Source organism: Sciurus carolinensis, chromosome 11, assembly GCF_902686445.1.
Source record: "Sciurus carolinensis chromosome 11, mSciCar1.2, whole genome shotgun sequence".
Taxonomy (NCBI): Eukaryota; Metazoa; Chordata; class Mammalia; order Rodentia; family Sciuridae; genus Sciurus; species Sciurus carolinensis.
Genome location: NC_062223.1, coordinates 91759229 through 91767739, shown reverse-complemented (window position 1 = coordinate 91767739; position 8511 = coordinate 91759229). Strand labels below are relative to the sequence as shown.

At 36.8% G+C, this 8511-nt stretch overlaps 1 pseudogene; it reads right to left on the bottom strand.

The window, feature by feature from the left end:
* Positions 1-3729: 3729 nt before the first annotated feature.
* LOC124960538 (52 kDa repressor of the inhibitor of the protein kinase-like) lies at positions 3730-6085 on the bottom strand (annotated as a pseudogene).
* Between the last annotated feature and the right edge of the window lie 2426 nt (positions 6086-8511).

Genomic DNA, 8511 nt, shown 5'->3' with positions numbered 1-8511 from the left:
TTTCACCATTTAGAATGATATTAGCCATGGGCTTCGCATAGATGGCCTTTACAATGTTAAGGAATGTTCCCACTACCCCAATTTTTTCTAGTGTTTTGAGCATGAAGGGATGCGGTATTTTATCGAATGCTTTTTCTGCATCTATTGAAATAATCATGTGATTCTTAACTTTAAGTCTGTTGATATGGTGAATGACATTTATTGATTTCCGAATGTTGAACCAACCTTGCATCCCTGGGATAAAACCCACTTGATTGTGGTGCACTATCTTTTTAATATACTTTTGTATGTGATTTGCTAAAATTTTGTTGAGAATTTTGTGTCGATGTTCACTAAGGATATTGGTCTGAAATTTTCTTTCCTCGATGTGTCTCTGTCTGGTTTAGGTATCAGGGTGATATTGGCTTCATAGAATGAGTTTGGGAGGGTTCCCTCCTCTTCTATTTCATGGAATACTTTGAGAAGTATTGGAATGAGCTCTTCTTTAAAGGTTTTGTAAAACTCGGCTGAGAATCCATCTGGTCCCGGACTTTTCTTTGTTGGTAGGCTTTTGATGACCTCTTCTTTTTCATTGTTTGAAATTGATTTATATAAGTTGTGTATGTCCTCCTTGTTCAGTTTAGGTAATTCATATATCTCTAGAAACTTGTTGATGTCTTCGAGGTTTTCTGTTTTGTTGGAGTATAGATTTTCGAAATAGCTTCTAATTATGTTTTGTATTTCAGTTGTGTCTGTTGTGATATTTCCTTGTTCATTCCGAATTTTAGTAATTTGAGTTTTCTCCCTCTTTCTCTTTGTTAGTGTGGCTAAGGGTTTATCAATTTTGTTTATTTTTTCAAAGAACCAACTCTTTATTTTGTTAATTTTTCCAATTGTTTCTTTTGTTTCAATTTCATTGATTTCAGCTCTGATTTTAACTATTTCCTGTCTTCTACTACTTTTGGTGTTGGTCTGCTCTTCTTTTTCTAGGGCTTTGAGCTGTAGTGTTAAGTCGTTTATTTGTTGATTTCTACTTCTTTGTTGAATGTGCCCCATGAAATAAATCTTCCTCTATGTACTGCTTTCATAGTGTCCCAGAGATTTTGATATGATGTGTCTGTGTTCTCGTTTACTTCTAAGAATTGTTTTTTATTTCCCTCCTGATGTTTTCTGTTATCCATTCATCATATAATAGTGTATTATTTAATCTCCAGGTATTGGAGAAGTTTCTGTTTTTTATTCTGTCATTTATTTCTAATTTCAATCCATTATGATCTGATAGAATACAAGGTAGTGTCTCTATCTTCTTGTATTTGCTAACAGTAGTTTTTTGGCATAAAATATGGTCTATTTTAGAGAAGGATCCATGTGCTGCTGAGAAGAAAGTGTATTTGTTCTTTGTTGGATGGTATATTCTATATATGTCGGTTAAGTCTAAATTTTTGATTGTGTTATTGAGATCTATGGTTTCTTTATTCAATTTTTGTTTGGACGATCTATCCAGTGGTGAGAGAGGTGTGTTAAAATCACCTAGCATTATTGTGTGTGATCTATTTGATCTCTGGAATTGAGAAGGATTTGTTTGATGTACATGGATGAGTCAATGTTCGGGGCATAGATATTTTTGATTGTTATGTCTTGCTGATTTATGCTTCCCTTAAGCAGTATGTAATGTTCTTCTTGATCCCTTCTGACTAGTTTTGGCTTGAAGTTCACATTATCTGAAATGAGGGTGGATACTCCAGCTTTTTTGCTGTGTCCATGTGCATGGTATGTTTTTTCCCATCCTTTCACCTTTAGTCTATGGGTATCTCTTTCTGTGAGATGAGTCTCTTGCAGGCAGCATATTGTTGGATTTTTCTTTTTAATCCAATCTGCCAGTCTATGTCTTTTGATTGATGAGTTCAGGCCATTAACATTCAGGGTTATTATTGTGATATGATTTATATTCCCAGTCATTTGACTCATTTTTGTTTTTTGACATGATTTTGTTTCTCCTTTATTTGGCTATTCCTTTAGGCTAGTTCCTCCTGTTGCTGATTTGCATCATTGTTTTCATCTCTTCCTCATGGAATATTTTGCTGAGAATGTTCTGTAATGGTGGCTTTCTTTTTGTAAATTCCTTTAGCTTTTGTTTATCATGGAAAGATTTTATTTCGTCGTCCAATCTTAAAGTAAGTTTTGCTCGGTATAAGATTCTTGGATGGCATCCGTTTTCTTTCAGGGCTTGGTAAATGTTGTTCCAGGCCCTTCTAGCTTTTAGGGTCTGGATTGATAAATCTGCTGACATTCTTACTGGTTTCCCCCTGAATGTAAGTAATTTAATTCTTTTCTCTCGCGGCCTTTAAAATTCTGTCTTTATTTTGTATGTTAGGTATTTTCATAATAATGTTCCTTGGTGTGTGTCTGTTGTAATTTTGTATATTTGGAGTCCTATAAGCCTCTTGTACATGGTCTTCCATTTCATTCTTCACGTTTGGGAAATTTTCTGATATTATTTCATTGAATAGATTGTTCATTCCTTTGGTTTGTTTCTCTAAGCCTTCCTCAATCCCAATAATTCTTAAATTTGGCCTTTTCATGATATCCCATAATTCTTGGAGATTCTGTTCATGATTTCTTACCATCTTCTCTGTTTGTTCAACTTTGTTTTCAAGTTTAAATATTTTTTCTTCAATATCTGAGGTTCTGTCTTCCAGGTGTTCTATTCTATTGGTTATGCTTTCTATGGAGTTTTTAACTTGGTTTATTGTTTCCTTCATTTCAAGGATTTCTGTTTGTTTGTTTTTTTTCAATATCTCTAACTCTTTATTGAAATGATCTCTTGCTTCCCGTATTTGCTCTTTTAACTGTTGATTGGTGTGATCATTTAATGCCTGCATTTGCTTTTTCATCTCCTCCTTCAATGCCTGCATTTGCTCTTTCATCTCCTCGTTTGCTTCCCTGATTGTTTTAATTATGTACATTCTGAACTCTCTTTCTGACATTTCTTCTGCTGTGCTGTCATTGGGTTTTATTGATGTAGTATCTAGGTTTGTTTGGGACATTTTCTTCCCTTGTTTTCTCATATTGGTCAGATTTCAGTGGGACTCTGAGATATTGCAGAATTCCTCTTATTGGCTTATAGTGTCCCTGTACATTTCCAGTGTATCACCTCCCAGCCTTCAGTAACCTGAAGTCTTGGAGGAACTTGATAATGCAGTGCTTCTGAACAAAACTGCCCGTAGACCACTACTGGTTCCAGGGCTTGGAGGTGGCTCTGTGTGGAAAGGCTCTCACTGGGGGGGGGCCTGCTCTGAGAAGCTGGCCATGTGGGAGGAGCCCACCACCAGAGTGCGCAGGGCTGCCTGGGGAAGACTCTAGCTGCCCTGCCCTGCTCTGATAAGCCTCCCCTATCCGTGCCTGCCACCCAGGCCAAGTTTCTCCCGGTGGGGGAGACTTACCCATGGCTCTATTTTAGTCTGAGTCTCTCAGTGCCTCCCCTTCCTGAATCCTGGACTCTGGAGTGACTGGAGATGCAGTCACCCTCTCGTCTGCCATCCTGGATCGCCAATAATACATTTTATATCTAAAAGACTAAACTAAAAAATTCCAGAGTGCTACTAGCAGAGGTCACACAGAGGTGAAATGTACTTCCAATGCTGTCTTCTGGAAGAACAGACAAGTTTTCAAAGCATGAGAGCTCAAACAGGTGCCATGTATATAGGCAGATTACCAATGGCTAATGTATTCATGAAAGGCCTGTGATTAAGTGACCTACATACACCTTACGACTTTTCTTCCAAATATCAAATATAAGAGAAAGCCCATTTTAAAAGTCTTTTAGGTATTTTCAACAGTTTCTGAATTATCTGTAGGAAACTCTGACTTAGTTGTATATAGTTTGATATATGTGTCTGTCATTAAATCCAGATCATGTTTTATATCAAAATGTTTATGTTAAGCAAAGCCAAGTTACTTGACCTTTGGTCTGTCAAAGTGTTCCTTAAGTATGCTTTGAGATGCTTTCATCCATTTTCATAGCATTCAATCTCAACCTTCATCACAGGAAGAATACACAGGACCTTCAGCAAGGCATATACATTAGGAAAAAACTTGATATCAGGCAGATGGAGGGCTTCATAAATGGTGGATGGAAGCTTTATATCTTTCCCTCTGTGTTTCCATTTGATTCTCCAACAGTGAAGTTCAGCTGAAAGTGTGTCAGGATTAGGCAAGTCACTCCTGTACATGTCAGCATGGTGCTCCTCTGATGTATTGAATTTGAGCTGTCCCATGACTGAGGGTACCAGAGATAAGCATTTAAGAGCTTTGAGGTGCTGTTCTGAAAATACATCTTCAAGTTCCTGAATGATGTGCTCCACTGTTGGAACACTGAGGGTTTCTTTATAGTAACTTTCAGAGGTTAGCTGAGATTCCAGGTTACCCTGCTGAGCCCTATGAAATTTCCCAGGGAATTTCATTTGGATATCAAGTTTGGTTGCCAAATTTGTTGCTTCCTCAAACCAAAACTCATGATAAACTTCAATATTTTCCATTACTTCATTGAGTGAATGCAGCACTGTGGTCAAGCTACTGGCAGCAAAGAAGGCATCACAAGTTTGTCCCTGGACATTTTTCCCAAAGACTCTCGTAAAAGATAAGACATTTTTAAGAACAACAATGGTAACAATGAAATCAAAATCTGTTACTGCACCATAGAGTACAAATGCTCGACCAGTTATATAGTTATTCCATCTAATATTTGTGTCACTATTTATACCATTTAAACATAAAACAAGTGCTTGCAGGAGATCCACCAAAATTTCAAAAGCGTCATGCCTGTCTGTCCAGTGAGAATGGCAAATTTCCTTCAGTTCTTCCCTTTCTTCACTGTTCTGAAAAAGAACAGAAATTACATTGTCAAGTTCTAATAACAGTTGTGGTGATCAATGGAAAAAAGAACAAACTTCCTCAATTGTTCCTAATGCAATAGACACCCCCATCACAGGCACTGATTTTGCCGACCACATGTTTAAGGCACAGGAAGAGCAAAGTGTGTAGATAGCTTGGGGATATTTCTCTAAAAGTCTAGAAGCAACAACTTTCATTTTGGAAGAGAATCCACTAGACACGATGTAAGCCTGACAACGACAATACTCCATATTTAGTCTCCACTTCTCAGTTAGCCTAGTGTGAATTTCACAGTAAAAATTTCTGCATCAGCTTCATAAGGTAGGAAGCCCACAAATTCCTCTCTAAGGTTATGAGATTCATCTACAAACCTCACCAACACAGGAAGGTGCTCTTCCCCTGCTATGTCCACCACATCGTCAGTGATAATGGAAAAGAAGTGTGAGTCTCTCACTTCCCTGAGGGTTTCTTCCCGAATGCAGCTCTCGCAGATCTCTAGCATCTGTTTCTGCTGTGTTTTTGAACAGAACAATGTGTTAACTGCTGTGGTCTCAAAGCGTTTTTCTCAGGACCTCTTCACCAGAATTTATCCGGGACTCTAACAGGGCCTGAAATTTATCAGGAGTGAAGAGACCTTCTGGAATTTCATCAGCCTCATGTCCATCCAGAGGTATGTTTTGTTTTCCCATAAGAATCAAAATTTCAAATAAAGACTTTAAGTATTCTTTGTTTTCCTTCTCTTCAAGGGTTAAAGGTAAAATATCTTCATCCCTCTCATCACCCGCTTCTGCACTGGGGTTCTGAGCATTGCTGTTGTTTGTTTCTTTATGTTTTTGTTCCTGTTCAGAAATTTCATCAGTTTTTTTTCTGTTTCAGTGTCCTGATTTCATCTTCACTCAATTCTTTTATTCGTTTTCTGTGTCTACTATGTGGATTGTTCAAATGACTGGTAAGATCAAATATTGTTGGTATTGCATTATCTCAAAGAACTGTCCTATAAGGACTAGTTCTACAAATCAGAGGTCTCGAAGTGTTTGGCACATAATCGATAATGTTTACTGAGTTGATCAGGTGTTTTATCTTCCAGGTCAGCTCTCCTACAATTCTCGACCCACTTCTGGCATCTGGCCGGATCCCATGGGAACCTGAAGAAGGCCAGGTCGGACTGCGTGCTCTTCCGCGTGCAGCTGTGGGCAGCGCAGAAGTTCGGCATCGTTGCCCGCCTGCGGGCTGGCCCAACACTCCCCTCCCAGCCTCTTCAGGGCAGCTGCCCACCCGTTGGGGCCGGGAAGGGAGGGTAGTATTCTATTCTTTTTTATTGTTAAATAATATTCCATTGTACGGATATACCATATGTTTTATTCATTCACCAGTTAGACATTGAATTGTTCCAGGTTTTTGCTTCTTTTGATTAATTCTACTGTAACATTCATGCACAAGGTTTATATGAATTCATGTTTTCATTTCTTTTGGACAAATATTAGGTGTAGAATCTGAGTTTTATAGTAATATTATGTCTAACTTTTCAAAGTTATACCAAATTGTTATTCAAAGGAGTTGTACCATTTTACATTCTCACCAGCAACATATGATTGTTACAGTTTTTCACTTTCTTACTGACACCTTATATTTTATATTTTGACAGTTGCTCTAGTAGGTATAAAATAGTATCTCATGATGGTTTTAATTTATATTTTATTAATGACCAATGATCTTAAAAATATTTTATGTGCTGATGATTTCCCCATCCTCCTTTTCTTCCCCAACTTTACCAACTTTAACCTCTATCAAAACAAACTTTACCCACTTTGTCTACAGTCTCCCTATCCCCTGCCCTATAAGTTGTGTTAGAAAACTAATAATTACTAGTTTACATTTTCTTCATATTTGTATAATCAAACCAATAATCATAATAAAATATTCATGACAAATGTATTCATACATGAATAATTATCTACATTTTTAATTTTTAAGTGAAAGTGTGACAGCATTAAAACTCTGCTTTTTTACATATTAATACATCATAGATATATTTCAAATATGATAGAGCTTGTATTAATTTTCCTTAATGCTCCATAAATTTTCAAAACACAAAGTTAGCATAACTTATTCAACAATTTCCCTATATAAAGCTGTGGATATAGCTCAGTGGTAGATGTTGCCTAGCATGCACAAAACTCTGAGTTCAATCCTCAATGAAAGAAGAAAGAAAGAAAGAAAGAAAGAAAGAAAGAAAGAAAGAAAGAAAGAAAGAAAGATAAAGGAAGAAAGAAAGAGAGAGAGGAAGGAAGGAAGGAAGGAAGGAAGGAAGGAAGGAAGGAAGGAAGGAAGGAAGGAGGGAGAAGGAAGGAAGGAAGATAGATTGAGGTTTAAAAAAATTCACCTATTATATATTGTTGCTTACTATATTGTATTTTCTATTTTTATTTGATCAAAGTACTATTGATTATCCTGTTAGTTTTGCCACTTTGGAAGTCCTACTGAAATGTTACATTCTTATAAGTGACCCATTCTCATAATGATTACACATAACTTTCCAAGAACACCTTGTTCCAAGGCATTTCTCTTATCGCTTCCAGTTCAAAGTCATGACAATCCCACAACAAAGGACAGACTTGCAGTCTCTGGTCCTGTGAGCAAGAGATGAGTTACCATATGGATTTTTTAGTTATTCAGTGAGTCCTCAGGACAAAGACCCTCTACTCCCATCAATAACAAAAGTTAATGCCTTTCTAGTCAAAGAAATAATAGAATTTTACTCTGACTTCTTTGGCAGCTATTTGGCAACCTGAGGGATGGATAGGTTTTTCCAAGATCACAAATGGATAGTCTTTTCAACAAATGATGCTGGAACAAATGGACATCCACATTTTGAAAAATGAATTGTAGACAGACCTTATAACCTTCACAAAAATTAACTCAAAATGGAGCACAGACTTAAATATAAAATACAAAACTATAAAATTCCTAGAAGATAACAGGAGAAAACCCAAATGATTTTAGGTTTAGCAATAACATTTTAGATGTGATACCAAAGGCACAAGTCATAAAAGAAACAATTGATAAGCTGGATTTTATTAAAATTTAAAAATTATGCTCCATAAAGAACAATGACAAGTGAATGAAAAGGCAAATATACCTGCAAAAGATATATTTGATAAAGGACCATTATTCAAAATATACAAAGAACTCTTAATATTCAGCAACAAGAAAATCAACTAAAACATCAGTCAGAGACTTCAACAGACACCTAACTGAAGAATAAATAGGAGATAAGCATGTGAAACGATGCTCAATATCATATGTTATGATGGTCAATTTGATAGAGTTAAGAAATGCCCAGACAGCTAACAGCATGATATTTCTTGACAAATAGGTGAAGGTTTCTAAAAGAGATTTGCATTTGAATCAGTAGACTGAGTAAAGATCCACCCTTACCAATGTAGGCAGGTTCATCCAGTTCACTGAGAAAGGACTCAGCAAAAAGACAGAAGAAATCTCTCCCTCTCCTTGAGGTGGGACATCCAACTCTTCTGCTCTTGGACAGACACTGGATCTCCTTGATCTTGGGTCTTCAGATTGGGAATGAGTTCAAACACTGACTTTTCTGGTTTCTGAGCATCCCAAATGAATATCTTG